This window comes from Cydia splendana, chromosome 16 (genome assembly GCF_910591565.1).
Source record: "Cydia splendana chromosome 16, ilCydSple1.2, whole genome shotgun sequence".
Taxonomy (NCBI): domain Eukaryota; kingdom Metazoa; phylum Arthropoda; class Insecta; order Lepidoptera; family Tortricidae; genus Cydia; species Cydia splendana.
Genome location: NC_085975.1, coordinates 15,589,696 through 15,606,495, shown reverse-complemented (window position 1 = coordinate 15,606,495; position 16,800 = coordinate 15,589,696). Strand labels below are relative to the sequence as shown.

Below are 16,800 nucleotides of genomic sequence, written 5' to 3'. Positions count from 1 at the left end.
TGTAAGTTGGTAAGGCCCCGTTCGCACGGCAGCTTTTTCAACGCGCGTTAAAAAAGCATTTGAATGACGCAAATGGATAACCATGTATGTATTCACACGAAGGCGGTTTTTAAGCGCGGCGCTTTTTTATCGAGCACTGTTCGATTTTCGGCGTTGAGCGTTGGCGTCAAATTGAATAGAGCATACGGATCTCCGTGTATCTGTTCTCACAAGCGTTAAAAAAGCGCCGGCGCTGCTGTCAGTTGGCTGTCAAGTGTCCATTTTTGGTGTCAATCGTCAAGATTATTATTAGTTTCACCTTAAAAATGTCAACTTATGCTTACAAATTCCTGAAATATTCAAGCTATATTCAAATAATACGTCGTAATAGCAAATAAAGTATGGCTTTGCTGAGATGCGTACGTGACAGTACGACTCACAAGTGATTTTTAAGCGTTCGTATGAACACAAATATTGGAAACGGTAAAAAAGCGCCAACGTCGGGTTTTAACGCAACGCTTTTTAAGCTGTCGTGCGAATGGGGCCTAAGTGGTATCAACCAGGACTACTTTGTCATGTGGCAACACTGCCACACTGACAGCTGACAGTTCCGATGGCGGGAAAAAGCACGATGGCGCCATTAGAGAAGAAATGAAGGTACGTGCAGGAGGCGTAGGACGGCGCTGGGTGTACTGAGTCGGTACATGGTGCGCCTCCACGCGGTAACGGGAGCCTGCCCCGGTGAGTGTTTACACACATATTTATGCTTGTATAATCGACATCCTAGCTGCATGGGAGTGGAACAAGGGGTTAACCAACGGTCCTTGGTTAACGTAGTTTCACTAAGACATAGTCCAATATCGATATTGGACTGGGAAGCCCGGGCGGGGCTTTCCGGAGTGTGTATCGGAAGCACACAGGCAATAACGCATGTAGTACGGTCGGTTATGAGTTGGAGTATAAGGGCCGGATCTAGGGGGCAGGCATATGGAGGATCCCGAGGGGGCACCGCCCCCTCGTCCAGGTGGTGTGTAGGACACCAGGGTACTAGATGGTAGTACCTAGTCTGGAGGCGAACCGATCGTACAGGGAGAGTCACTCTGGATAAGGCCAGTAGACTGCACTCTCATATTGATACGAAACGTGCGATGCCGATGCCAACTCGGAAGTAAATGTACTTGTACATGTAACAGTGTGGTCGTAGGTGACCCCTTCTCCTACTCTCATGTGGCATGGTGTTATGTGTACTCATCATATGATATTTTGTCGCCCAAGTGAATCTATACCCGATTGGATTCAGGCAAGTGTATTATACTTAGATGGGTATAGATGGCAGGACAAAAATGGTGAAGATGATCTGGGATTTCTGATGATGGGAAGCCAGATTAGGTTTGGCTATTCCATCTGTAGATCCCTCTCGAAGGGCCTTGAAGCCGAGGTTGTCAAATTAAGTTTTGAATTGGTTGAGCTCAAGGTACCGGTTGACGTATTTTCTTTTGAAAATATGTACGTAATTAATCATTATTTCTTTCACAGCATTCAACGGAGTTTATTAAAGAAATAAAAAACTGAATGTTGTTTTATTCTATAGTACTAAGTTAACCTTTTTTCATTTTAGAGGTAAAAGGGTGCACCCTAGGCTAGATTAAGTATAACGAAATATTACATAATTGTTATAATTATACATTCGTTCTTGTATAATGTGTAATAATTAGTTTTAAGAATTTAGTCATAAGGTATTTTTGCGTTATGTTGGCCATCATACCTTTTATATGATTGTAACAGAATGGTTTTTTCTTATCTATGCCCTTAAGGGTACGTTCGGATTTCAACTTTTTATTTTCAGTAATATATGATCGAGCGTGGTAAAGAATGTCAGATGAAGGGCATTTTATAATTACTTTTCATTAATTCAATTACTTATGATAATGTATATTTCTTATTCGCGTTTAAATAGATTTACTATTTGGTAAATTTACCGATAAGTCAAAAAATCTTCCGGACGTGAATGAGAATTGGAACGCACCACTGCGCGCTGGCAACTCTTGCAAGACCCAACAAGTTAAAAAAAAAAACAACGAGGAAAAAAAAACGGAATATTCGCGGTATTCAAAGTTACTTGAACGAGTGGCGTCTTGAGACTTCCGGTGGCGTCTTTTGTGCTTTCGTTTCCTCTGTGCTATATATTAGCTTTTTCCCTATTTTGGGTGCGTTTTACTGGTTTGTTGTGGTTAATTTGTGTTTTTGGTTGCTGAGTATCGTCGGGTCAGTAAGTCTTTTCTGATTTTGAGTTGGCGATGAGTGACGAGGAGCCCCCGGATGGGGGCGGTGGTGTATCGCCGCCATGTTGCTTGGACTCTTCCTCATCCGATGCTTACATGAGCCATTCAGAAAAACGTAAAGCTACTGATGAGTCCAATGCTAGTCTACAAAAGAGGAATGATAAAACCCCTGCCTCTGCTTCGGTACAACACACATACACGCTGCCGGAGTTTGCCCCGGGCAATAAAATCACCTATAGCGCATCTGATTCCGGACCGTTCATTGTTCAAGTCCGCAAGACTGATGATAATGGTTCGCCCTTTAGAATCCTCAAGTTCGCGCAGCAAATGCACATTCATAAAGTGAAGGGCATAATTAAGGGGGGAATTACTTCAAACGGGCGCAGCCGATTGCTAGTCACATTTGAGGACGCGGGTTCGGCAAATGAGTATCTTAACTGTAATTTCTTTAAGGAAAACTCTCAATATGTGTGTGCTATTCCAGTGTATAATGTGACTCGTACGGGATTAGTGAGGAACATCCCAATAGACTGGGCCCTGGACGATCTGGTTAGTTCAATTGAATGCCCAGAGGGCATTAAAGTAATTAAAGCGCGACGCCTGAACAGAAAAGTGATAGATGATGGCACAACTAAATGGATACCCACCCAGTCCGTTGCCCTCACCTTTATGGGACAAAAATTACCTGAAAAGATTTTCTGTTTCTACACTGCTCTGAATGTAGATATCTACCGCCTTCCCACTATTCAATGCAATCGGTGCTGCAGGTTTGGTCATGTTAAGGCTGTGTGTAGATCTAGTCCCAGGTGCTATAAGTGTGCGCAGCCTCATGAAGGTGCCGAATGCTCAGCTCCTCCGGAGCAGGCTTCGTGCCTGTTTTGTTGTGGCCCCCACCCTGCAACTCATCCCTCTTGCCCTGAACATAGTAGACAGAAATCTATCAAAATAATTATGTCAGACGAAAATATTTCATACACAGATGCATCCCGTCGCTTTCGCCCGGTTCAGAGATCATTTGCTGACACTGTTCGTACTCCTCTGATCTCCCCGAGTCCTGTTGTTATTAATCCTTCCCAACCTATTCCACAAAATCAAACTTCCTATAGAAAGACTGAGTTTATCCCTCGTCGTCAGGCTCCATCCCTTGGTAAAAGCTATGACAAGGATGCCCATGACAATATTACTAGGACTCCTAATTCTTCTCAGGCTAACGGTTGTTGTCTCAATAATGATATTACCCCGAATGACAATATATTAAATACTCTCATGACCGTTTTGATGGACCTCATCCGGAGGTGGTCTGATGCATTACCGAACAACGTCTTTGGTTTAGTTGAACAGTTAATTACTCTTGTTAATTCTTGTAAAAATGGCTCTCACAGTGATGCAATGGAATGCTAGAAGCATTCGAAATAAAAAATCTGAATTAATTTCTCTTATTAATAAATTTAATTTGTCTGTAGTTGCCATCTCTGAGACATGGCTGCGTCCGGGCTCACGCTTCAGGGTTCCTGGGTACTCGTGCCTCAGAGATGACAATGACAATGGTAAAGGTGGTTGTTCTCTATTTATTAAGCGTTTTCTTACATTCTCTTCAATCTCTCTTCCTCCTCATTCAATAGGTATGAACATAGTAGCGTGTAAAGTCTTAAATATAACATATGTTTCTTTATATATTCCTCACCCAAATTGTGGCATTATTTCTATCCTTGAGTCCATACCGGGTCCTTTAATGGTGATGGGGGATTTTAACTGCCACAATACAATGTGGGGCTCAACTGTTTCTGATTCCGTCTCGCCACGTTTGTTGAAGTTGTTTGATGAAATAAATTTGTGCTTGATGAATGATGGCTCCCCCACCAGGAGAACTCCCCCTACCCAGAACCCTAGCCCTGTTGATCTTACTTTAGTTTCTCCTAGCTTGGCTCCCCGTCTTGTTTGGGAAGTTATTCCCTACTCGCATGGTAGTGATCACCTTCCTATCATGATTTCTCTCCCGTCTGTTGATGCTACTCCCCCTCCCTCACCTCCTCCTCTCCTAAAATACAGGCTGGATAAGGCTGATTGGCCAGAATTTTCTTCCTTAGTTCTTAATGGGGTCATTTTGCTCCCCCCGGTTTCCGATGATAATTTCTTGGAGCTGTATTTTGAATTTGTTAATGTTCTTTCTAAATCAGCCGATAAGTGCATTCCCTTAAAAAATTCTTCCTATGGTAAATTATCCTCCCCACCGTGGTGGGATTCTGAATGCACTGACGCTATTAAGAAGCGTAATAAAGCAGAGGACACTTTTTCTGGTGACTTGACTAGCTTGGAAAAATATTTAGAATTTCAATCCGTTAACGCCCGTACTAAGCGCCTTCTGTCTATCAAGAAGCGACAAGGATGGACTAGATTTTGTGAGAGTTTGTCTCCTCGCTCTCCGCCATCCCTAGTGTGGAAAAACATTAGGCGTTTTCGTGGATATATGTCTCATAATAGCTCTCTATCCAATAATTCCTCTGGGTGGTTGGAAAGCTTTTTAGATAGATTGGCTCCCCCTTCTGTTCCTTCACAGGATTCCCTCCCTCTGATTCTTCCACCTGGGCCCCCCAGTGATAGAATGGATGAACCCTTCTCTTTTCCTGAATTATTATCAGTACTAGAGCACCTCCGGGATTCTTCTCCTGGTGTTGACGAAATTCCTTATTCTTTTATCCAACGCTGTCCTGATATAGCTAAATTATTCTTTCTTTCTATAATTAACAAAATTTACTCCACAGGAATCATTCCGGACACTTGGAAGAAACAGATTATTATCCCGATACTAAAGCCGGGTAAAGAGCCAAGTGATGCACTGTCTTACAGACCTATTGCACTCTCGTCTGTTCTGGCCAAAATATTAGAACACCTTGTGAAGAACAGGCTTGAATGGATCTTGGAATCCAGAGGAATTATACCTTCCTCTCAGTTTGGCTTTCGTAGAGGCATGGGAACAATGGATAGCCTGAGTATCCTCTCGTCTGATATTCGTACTGCGTTTTCAAGGCGTGACTACGTAGTGGGTGTATTTCTTGATGTAACGTCGGCATATGACAATGTCCAGCTTCCGCTACTCAGGCAGAAAATGCTACAGCTGAGTCTCCCGGTAAGGATGGTTAACGTCATATGTAATCTCTTTATGGATCGTTCTATTTCTGTCCGCTATCAGGGTTCCCTTCTCCCATCTAGAAATGTTTGGAGAGGCCTCCCTCAGGGATCAGTTCTGAGCCCCATCTTATATAGCCTTTACACATCGGATCTTGATAAATCTGTTAACTGTTTTTGTGATATTCTTCAGTATGCAGACGACATTGCTCTATATTATGCCTCTAAGGATGTCTCAGAATGTACAGTTGCATTAAATTCCGCCCTTTACTACCTAAATTCATGGCTTACAGATCATGGCTTGTCTCTATCAGTTGCTAAAAGCTCTTGTATTGTTTTTACGCGTAAATATCGTATTCCTGACATTGACATAGTCCTCAATGATGAATTGATCCCTGTAGTTAATTCAGTTAAATTCTTAGGCCTTTACTTGGATTCGCGCTTGACCGGTGTATCACACTTAAATTACTTAAAAAATAAATGTGAAAAAGGCGTCAATGTAATGAGATCACTGTCTGGTGCTTGGTGGGGCTCTCACCCTTTTTCACAAAAGCTTTTATACAATGCCATCATACGAAGCCATTTTGATTATGGCTCATTCTTGCTGGAGCCCTGCAATAAGGAAGCGATATCCCTCCTTGATAAGATTCAATCGAAGTGCCTTCGAATTGTTTGTGGAGCTATGCGCTCTTCACCTGTTAATGCTCTTCAGGTGAATGCTTAGAACCCCCACTTAGCTTGCGGAGACAATACTTGTCTGATCGCTTTTTATTCAGGGCAGCCCAGTCTGCGAATCATCCGCTTCTGTCTCATTTAAATAATTTGGTAAACATTATCCCTACTTCTGATTACTGGACTCATAAAGAACTTCCTTGCCTTGTTAAAAGCTTTCAAAAACTTTCTGATTCAACACCTATGTGGACTACTCCTGTTAACCCGGTGTTCCTAATTGAATATGATGCTCTTTTGTTCCGTCCCAATATTATCTTCTCCCTTGGCCTGAAAAAGAATTGCCCTGGTGCCAATAATATATTTTTGAAACTTATTGATGAAAAGTGGCAGAATTTCCTTACTGTATTTACTGACGCTTCGAAACTGTCGCCGAACGGCCCTGTTGGTTCTGCGGTTTGGATTCCTTGTTATAAAATTGTTTTAAGTTTCAAAAGCCCTCCTCCCACATCGGTGTTCACAGGGGAAGCAATAGCAATATTTGAAGCTGTCTCTTTCGTTTTGTCTCACAAGGTCCCGAAGACAATAATATTTTCTGACTCCCTTAGTTGCCTTCAAGATTTGCATAAGTTTCCACTTCGCTCTAGGGATAATCTCTTTATCAATCTTAAGACTAGACAGTCCCTTTACCAATGCTCTCGACTTGGGTTAGAAGTGGTTCTTGCTTGGATCCCTAGTCATAGTGAAATTGATGGTAATGAGCAGGCAGATGCATGTGCTAAACAGGCGATTGAAATTGGTTGCCCTTCCTCCCACCCCAAGTGCTATATGCAGGACCTTCGTAACTCTGCTAAGGTAGATCTTGTTAGACATTGGACGGAAGAGTGGGAGATTACTAGCCAATCGACCGGTAACCGCTACTACAAGATTCAACCTAATATTCTTGTCAGACCTTGGTTTTTCAAATTTCATAAGTTTCACAAATCAGTCACCTCCTCTATTATTCGTCTGCGTCTCGGCCACAATTCTTCCCCTGCATGGCTAGCTAAAATCCATATACTAGATCACTCATTATGCGAATGTGGCCTTGAGGAAGGTACCCCTGATCATATTTTCTTTAATTGTCCTAATACTCACGCCAGTTTCTATGACTTTCTCCCTGACTATGTTCAGCGTCCTGTTAATATAAATCATATTCTCACTTTGGTTAACACTCCATTTGTTAATGTTCTTGCTAAGTTTATGAACGATTTTAACATTAGGCTCTAATCCCTTTCTAATGCTTTCCACTGTCTGTATATTCATTCTTCTCCTTAGACTTCTTTAAAAAAAAAAAAAAAAAATTGGAAGTTGGCTCAAGGCTCACTGCTCTCTCTATTTGCTTATGCGGGTCCCCCTTTTTGTTTTGAATTTTGTCTTTCTATTTTCCCTTTACACAATTTTTTATTCCTATAGGTATATAGATTTCCAACCGATCAAGCATTTACACGGACTGGATCAAGACCTGGAGTTGTACCTCTGGCCCCCTTACCTTGACACTGGCAAAATTGTCCCAACGGACAGAAGCCATAAGAACTAAAAACTGAACTGAGTGGCGTCTTGAAGTTTCTTGTTTAAGTGTATCATTTAGTGTGTTCCTGGATATATCACAGTGTTGTGAGGATTGCGATCTCAGTTCTGGTAAAGGGATCATTCCCAAAGCGAGTTGCAGCAAAATTGCAGCTGCACAAAGAAGTAGGGAATGTACCTGGCCAGTTTGAGACGAGTTTTGTGATACGTACGCTACGCGTATTCAATTCCACCGTCCGGAGCGAAAAAAAGAAGGAAAACTATTGTACGGCAGCACGGTTTTCAGGCTGTCACCATGGCAAGTTTGTACAGCCGGGTTCAGCTGCGCCATGACAAATTGCAAAAGGTGACTGCGGACTCTCAAGCCCTCTGGGAGCAGTTGCAAGCAGAAGGAGCGGTCAGTGAAGAGGAGTTCACGGCAATCCACTTAAAATTGAGGCAATGCTTGGGGAGTTTTGAGAAGGAGTTATTCCAATACTTAAACGCAGTACCAGATGCGGATGTTATTGAATTAACTCAGAACCAATTAGTGGCTGAAGATCTGTTGACAGAGTTGGAAGTTGCGTGGCAGATCTCCAAAAGACAGAAGGAAACCGTTAAGAAATCCAAACTGCCCGAACTAAGCCTTCCCTCCTTTTCGGGGGACAAGTTAAAATGGTGCGAATTTTGGGACCGGTTTGCAGCTAATGTACACCATAGAGAGTTACAGGAATCTGAGAAACTAATGTACCTCCTGAGCTGCCTAAAGGGTTCAGCACTTGAAACGGTTTCGGGAATAGCGGCGACCAATGCAAACTACTCCGTTGCAGTGGAAACTTTGAAGCGAAGATATGGGTCAACTAACACTCTGATTGACGCACATTATACGTCCCTCAACAACCTCCAAAAGGCAGACTATACTAGTGCCAGCTGTCGGAGTGTCCTAGACAGTGTTGAACGGAATATCAGGGTGTTAGAGAAGCTCGGGGAACCAGTTGGAGGCAACCATTTAAGTCAAAATTTCCTGAACAGGTTATACGTGAGCACCACCTCATCGGTGAAGGTACTGACTTGATGGCCATCAGAAACAGTCTAGATAGAATTATAACGGCAATGGAAAAGTCAGCACCAAGTACAGAGTACATTGCCGTGCCTGGCAGTAGCACAACTGAGGCGTTGCAAGTCCGCACAGAGGTGAGGCCTCAGACTAGCCGGAAGAGGAAACTTGTTGGAAATGCCGGAGCACCACCTTCAAAGCGAGCTAAGAGAGCATGCTTGTTCTGCAACCTGAAAGGACATGCTAGCAGGGACTGTCGCAAATACAGTACAGTCGAAGCTCGACAGAAGCAAGTAATGGGAAGGTGGCTACACTGCCTCCGACGCAATCATGTGACATCATCCTGCAAGCGCAAGATTGCTTGCTTCCGCTGTAAAGGGGACCATCTACTCATATTCTGTCCCAATCCGGCCTCAGATGGTGAGCAACGTGACATTTTAGAGAAATTCTCTTTAAAATCCTTGTGTGCTACTTCTAACAAACATACCCTTTTACAGACCGCAGTGGCAACTCTTCAAAACCCTCTAACTAAGAAAAGCAACAAAGGCAGAATCTTCATAGACTGCGGTAGTCAGCGGAGTTACATTACTCTGGCAGCTGCAAAAAAGTTAGGCCTGCCTACCCTTCAGGAAGACCTTCTACTAATTTTTACCTTCGGAGCTTCTGAACCTATGGAGACATCGACCCCCTCAACAACGGTTGACATCCAGACAAAACGTGATGTTACCAGGCAGTTTACTGTGAACGTCGTACCAAGAATTACAGACAGGGTTCCGGTGACATCCTTCAAGTATCCTGGAGTCGACATTGTTGCTGATGATGATACAGTTGGAGAGGTTGTTGATGTACTCATTGGGAATGACTACTTTGGCGCTATCCTCACAGGAAGAAAGATCCAGGTGTCCGAAGACTTTTGGTTATTGGATACGGATTTTGGATGGGTGCCTTCGGGGAAGCTTTGTAACTCCCCCCCTTACTTAACTAACTTACCCGTAGTATAAACACCCCCTTTAGATTTACCCTTAAAATATGGCCATGTGATCGTCTAGCTAGTAGTTAGGACCCCTCGAAGTGAACCGCAGCAACCTCAAATTCTTTAATGAGTATCAGCTAAATTTTGGACTCTGACTTTACTTATTATTAGTTATTACCTAGATTTTTGAGAACAGATATTTATGGTAATAAAATAATTATTTATGAAAGTAAATTTCTTACTTTCATAAATAATTATTTTATTACCATAAATATCTGTTCTCAAAAATCTAGGTAATAACTAATAATAAGTAAAGTCAGAGTCCAAAATTTATTTATCTAAAGAAAATTATTCAGAGAAATAGAAAATTATTCAGAATTTATTAGTGCAACGTAAATGATGGTGTAAAATTTACTATAATGTATTTAAGTATTGCAGCATATATGATGATATAAAATATATAAAAATGTTGTTGGTAAAATCCTGCCACACCTATTAAGCTCCCGGGATAACATAGAAGCAGCACTCCTGAGATAAGCTCTTTTACACCCTAGCATTTCAAGGTTAATTATAATTAACTATCATCTTCTAAACGATGTGTGATTTAATCACACGTGCTGCTCCGTACGCCCGATGCAGGTCTGGAAGCTCTTAGTCCGATTTGCAAGTATTAATCGGAACACCTACCCTACCAGTTTAGCCAGACGGGCTATGACCAACACTTCGTAACCTAAACGCACCTAGATGATGATGAAAAGAAGTGTCAAAGTATCCATCAATCATCATAATTACTTATCTTTTTTATATTCAAAAGCTAGGGATGCTAATCCCATAGTCCCATTCCCCAGAGCTGATAATCTAGACAGAATTCCTAGTTTTCTAGATGTATAAACGAAGTACCGAGTTTATTCACTAATTATTATGTTTAATCGAGGCCGAAATTGAGTATTCACTCAATGTATCCTTTATACTGCTCTTGCCTGACAAAGGTTCCCTAAATCAAACCGTTCTTCAATCACAGAATAGTTTGCGTTCCTAAATCCAGATTGCTAATTAAGAGATTATGTTGTATGTTGTTGTATGTATTACCTGATTATATTACTCAGTACCTCGTCCCTACACCAGACAACCAGAAATGAAAAATAGAAATAAGAATTTATAGAAACTTTGGTTCTTTCCCCATATAAATGAGAAATTAGGAAGATTTAGGCAGATGAACCCTTCACCTTTTAAACACTCGTATTTTAGGATTAAGAAACCATATTTTTAAACCCTTAAAGAGAAATATATATCAACCATATCAATTGTATAGACCAGAACTAAAAAAGAACCCTAATAAACAATAAAATGAGTGTGTGATTCTACCCTAACTCTACCCATTGTCCCTAATCTAGTACATTCAAAGCATAGTTCGTTCTTACCATCGACCTAATGCTTTGTAATATACGCAAGTGTGGTCCCTACGAGAAGCTGTAAAGTTCGGCAGGCGAAACCGAGAAGGCAACCTACAGGCCAGTGTATTTGACTCCCTCCTTATCGCCCGCGGGCATGGTGGATAAGAATAAGTCGCCCTATTCCGTGTATATAAGTGGATCAGTACCCTAGCACATACACGCACTAATCACGAGGGAAACTCTGCCGCAACAAAGACTAAGTGTAATATCAGTCACGACAGAAGTCTGTCCCCGCAACCAGCACTAGCATGAACCGGAGCACCGAAATATATAAATAAATTTAATAGGAGACCTAGTCTCAATTACTGTCGACTTCAGTGGGCCCAGATTACTCCGGATGACGCGCACGTGACGTCCCCACATCCATCTAAACAGCTGGGCCTTGAGACTAGTGAGATAATTCGTCTCTTATGTTGATATAAAAGAGACGCCAAGTCCTCTCAAACTTGGAGCAATAGACTCCTAACCATCCAATCCTTTGGCACCGTTAGGCGGAGTGAATGCTTAGCTGGACAAACTGTCAGTCCAAACAATGATCTGGCTTTTAAAATATCAAAAATACCCCATAGAAAAACACTAATGTAACTAAGTTATTACACAATTAAATTAACTAAACAAATAAGTGAAATTCCCTTAAACACCGTTATCTATATTTAACGTTACGAGAATTTCTTCCCGTAAAACCAAACACAGACACAATTCCAAGCCCCGGCCATGCATTGACATTGTCCCTGCATAACATGACGGCACTTAGAACACACAGCGTAGAGAAAACTTCACAATAACTAAAAACCCACACATGGCAGTAAAGAATCTCCACAACAGTCTAAACTTAGCGTTACGACGATTAAAATCCCCGCAAAACCAAGCACAGACACAAATTCTAAGTTTAAATTCACTAGGATAATTCCAAGTAAAAACAAACACAGAAACAGTCGCGGAGAAACTTCACCTCCCCGCACTACGTTACACCCGAAAACCAGAGTCACTGCTAGCCCGGTCGAAGAATGAATGAATCCCCAACGCTCCGCACCGGCCTTTTATACCTTTTTACTATGGCGACATAACGGCGACATATTGGCGACATAACGGCGACTTAATGGCGACATAACGGCATAACGGCGACATAACAGCGACATAATAGCGACATAACGGCGACATAACGGCGACATAACGGCGACATAACGGCGACATATTGGCGACATAATAGCGACATACCGGCGACATACCGGCGACATAACGGCGACATATTGGCGACATAACGGCGACATAACGGCGACATAACGGTGACATATTGGCGACATGAATCAAAACAAAGAACTGGCGACATAACAGCGACATACTGGCGACATAACAGCGACATATTGGCGACATAACAGCGACATAACGGCGACATAACGGCGACATATTGGCGACATAACGGCGACATAACGGCGACATATTGGCGACATAATAGCGACATAACGGCGACATAACGGCGACATAACGGCGACATATTGGCGACATAACGGCGATATAACGGCGACATAACGGCGACATAACGGCGACATATTGGCGACATGAATCAAAACAAACTGGCGACATAACAGCGACATACTGGCGACATAACAGCGACATATTGGCGACATAACAGCGACATAACGGCGACATAACGGCGACATATTGGCGACATAACGGCGACATATTGGCGATATAATAGCGACATAACGGCGACATAACGGCGACATAACGGCGACATAACGGCGACATAACGGCGACATAACGGCGACATAACGGCGACATATTGGCGACATAATAACGACATAACGGCGACATAATAGCGACATAACGGCGACATAACGGCGACATACTGAGATAAACATTATTCCAAAAGTACCAGGATGCCAGAATCGCAGAAGAGGTCGTTTGCCTCGGGCGGGTAACCGACAACAGGTGTCTTATTAAGACAAACATTTACCAAAAGTACCAGGATACCAGAACTGAGGAAGATGTCATTAACCTCGTGGCGTGTAACAAGGTTTGATTCAAGGAGAAAGATCATAAGTTCCAGGTTGTTTACTAAACCATATGTCTTAAATATTAAGGTTCACTATTGCTTACTTCAGAATATAAATCATGTCCTTTTTACTCACGCAGTTTAGAGAAAGACGGAGCTATTTTTAATGACATCTACGCACACATTCATAGGCAATAGTCGAGTAGTCAGTTGGAGTGGACTAAATTATGATAAAAGGGAACGTTCGAAAACTCATCACGTACGAATTTGTAAGCATTATTTTACTTTGAGATATTTTTAGTTTACTTCTGAAAAACGTTCCTGTATTGAAGTTTTTTTTTTGTTTATTAGTATCTAATATATTATTTAAGACATCCGGAATTTAGAGAATTAATTATTTTAATATTTTTATTTATCTTATGAATTTTTAGATTTTATGTTTCGAAATTGTACTAGAGCATCAGCATAACGGAACGTCGAGCTGTCATCATCAGTTTTATTGTCAACGTCAATACTAATTTGTTGTTGATTATTTCCTGAGGGTTTATTTTGTTTATTTCTAAGTTAAAATAAAGATAAAAAAAAAAGAAAGTCACGTGATAAGTATTATGGATTACCATGGAATTGCTTCAAGTTTCAACTGTTAGATTATTCGATGGAATCATGAATGAAATATGCGACTGAAGAGGTCTTTAGTTTTACAAGGTATTTCCTTTTATTTTCTGTGTTTCAATGAAAAATGTGGTTAATACTAGGCAATAGGCATACGACTAGTCACAGTTCGCCCCCGATTTAAGTGTTTTATGAATTACTACAGTAATTTGTAAAAGACTTCAATCTACTCTAGATTAGTCGGATATATCCCCCCTTTTCTAAACGTGTAGTGTGTGTCTCAATACTAAGTGACCGCTAATGACTCAGCTCTGAAACTAGTTCATCAGAATTCCGTCAATGAACCATGATAACTTTTTCCCCAGTCACCTCGCTCCACCAAAGATATTAGGTTGTGAATCTAATAGGCTACTAGTTAACCCGTCCTTGCCAGCTCAACCCGGCCGCGTCGAGTATTACTCTTGTCTCTACCCGAATTGCGCCGTACACTTCCGTAGAAGAGCATCTGATGAGACAGCAAAAACTCCCCAAGCAAAACGAAGAGACCTTTAATTTTTATAAGTACGAAGCTTTCAAGTTCCATCGCCAAAATTCGAACCAATTTCATTGCCTTATCACCCTCAACCACGTTTTCTTGGCGCGTGTCTCATACTTGAATAAAATATACCGACCTTTAAGTTTGTTTGGATGTGTATTTTGTATTTTTTTTTTTTTTTTTTATATATAAACAAACTTAAAATTGACATAAGTAAATACCCCAATATGGTATAATAAAGATACTTTTGTTTCAAAAAAATATACCAAAATAAACAAAATATTTGCTTATTATTATTATACCTCATATTGAAAGCAACATAATATATGTAATTGTATCTAATTAACCTCTTGAAAAGTGCCTCGTCCTTTTAGACGCTCACGGCCCTTAAAATATGTCGAGTGTCAGATATATCTACCCAATATGAGTGTGTGGGTTTCGTAAGGGTCTTATTACCTTGTGTAGTACTAGCCATAAAAACCTACCCTTGTGAATGGGTCGAAATTTTAACCTACCGATAAGATTTTTCTGGCTAGTTGTGTATCCCGTTCCCTCCCCAGTTTGTTCCCCTGCAAATACCGACAAATCTAGTTTGATTACCCTCCAGCTTTTGTCTATCCGTATCAATCCATTCTTTCCAATAAAAGTACATACATCCACTTAGCATCCGTCATCTCATATCATACATCTCTTTCATAAATCACCACAAAGTCATAACTATAAACACTCAATACACACACATTTTCATTCCTCCTCTGTTACACTTTCACACTGATTTCTACAGACAGCCAACGCGTCGATTAGTAATCAAAATGAGAATATATAAATTTATATTTATAGCCACATAATCATTTGAAAAAAAAACTTACTCATTTTGTCCTAACCCCATACTAGCCCAACATTTCTAGCTGATTCCCACATGATTTTAAAATCCCTCAATTTTCCAATTAATATATATTATTTTATGTTTATTTATTTATTTAATAATTACTAGTTAAAAACACTTGACTAGGTATTAAAATCAAATGATACGCACATAAAGGAAAATTTGCACCTTTGTTGTTAGATTTTATGATAACGCTCCGCGATATATTTTTCTATAATCCCTATCTTTCGCTCACATACTGTCGTTCAACGCGCAGCATCGAAAACCTACTATGCAATAAACCACCGCGGAAGTATACAGACAAAGAAGAGTCGAACTTGAAACGCGCTTAACCATTCCGCTGCCAAACCATGGCAGTTCACACGGCTGCTTGTAACGTCTAACTATTGCTCATAACCGTACATTGTATAGCCTTTAAACGACCTTAATCTCACTACCCCAAAACCCAGGCACAGCCACGAATATATAAAAAACTGACCTAAAGCGATTATGCGATTAATACATTTAAAACCATAATGATTGACTCTACTTGTACGTTGTTTTTATATAATTAGCCCATTGGCCAGCCAAAATAATACAAACATGCTCACAATAAATAAAAATAAAATTTATAAGACATTTATAATGATGATGATAAATCAAAAATTATAGTAGTGACGAATCATAAAGTATAGTAACATAAATGCTGCAAAACATATTTATATAGTTTTTTAAAATTTTATAAAATTATTATCCGTTTTAATGCATTTTTACCAGCCTATTTACACTATAAAACACACACCGTTTGACTTAACGTACCTATAAAAAAATCCAAATCATAATATTATTAGCCATGATATTCAAATTACTATTGTGAGATGTACTAACTCGTTTATGCACTGTTAGTGTTAGTGCTTAAAAATGGAGGCCTAGGCACCCTAAAACATGCCGCGCGAGTGATTAAAAATACGTGAGTGAACATCTAGGTATTTTAAGAACTAAGTACCCAGGTGCTCCTAATACAAATACAACTGCATTGGAAGGGTTAGGTAGGTAATGAATCCATCTTTGATATAAAGAGTAAGTAGGTAAGTTTTTGTCTAAACATTGAGCAACAATTAGTTTGTGTAAATAATTCAAAAAAAATAGCCTACTGAACATAAGTTTATTCATAACTCCAGTTTATTTTATAACGCTACTCGTAGATACATATCCAAAATAAATTTAACTATGCATAGTTTTTAAGAATTTTGTAAGCAAACAGACCACAGGACTAAAATAAATAAAATAAAATAAAGTTCTAAAGGGATCCTAAATATATTAATAACCTTGCAAACCTGTTTAATAAATTAAAACGAATTATAAAAAAAAAAAACTAAACAAAAAAAACTTATTTGCTCGCCGGGATTCGAACCCACTCCACGTTCAAGTAATCTTCATACATTTGTCCACCTTGATATCCACTAGACCACGGGAGAGTTACAAGTGACGACAAATTTAACAATGGCTTTCATAACAAAGTGTTTTATTGTTTTGTTTTATTTTTCAAGTGTTTTTCGCACTAAATGACTAACAAAGAATTTTATTTATCACATGAAAACCATGTAATATAATGCAAATACCTATGTATATACCTACGAACACATTATTATGGAATCCATTGAAAACGTGTTACTAACCGAATTCCATTTAGAAAAATCAAAA

At 40.2% G+C, this 16,800-nt stretch overlaps 1 protein-coding gene across 1 annotated transcript in view; it reads left to right on the top strand.

The window, feature by feature from the left end:
• The window catches only part of LOC134798433 (Bardet-Biedl syndrome 4 protein homolog), a 67,990-nt gene that overhangs the window by 9,807 nt on the left and 41,383 nt on the right, over positions 1–16,800 (top strand). The gene's annotated exons all lie outside the window — the stretch shown is intronic.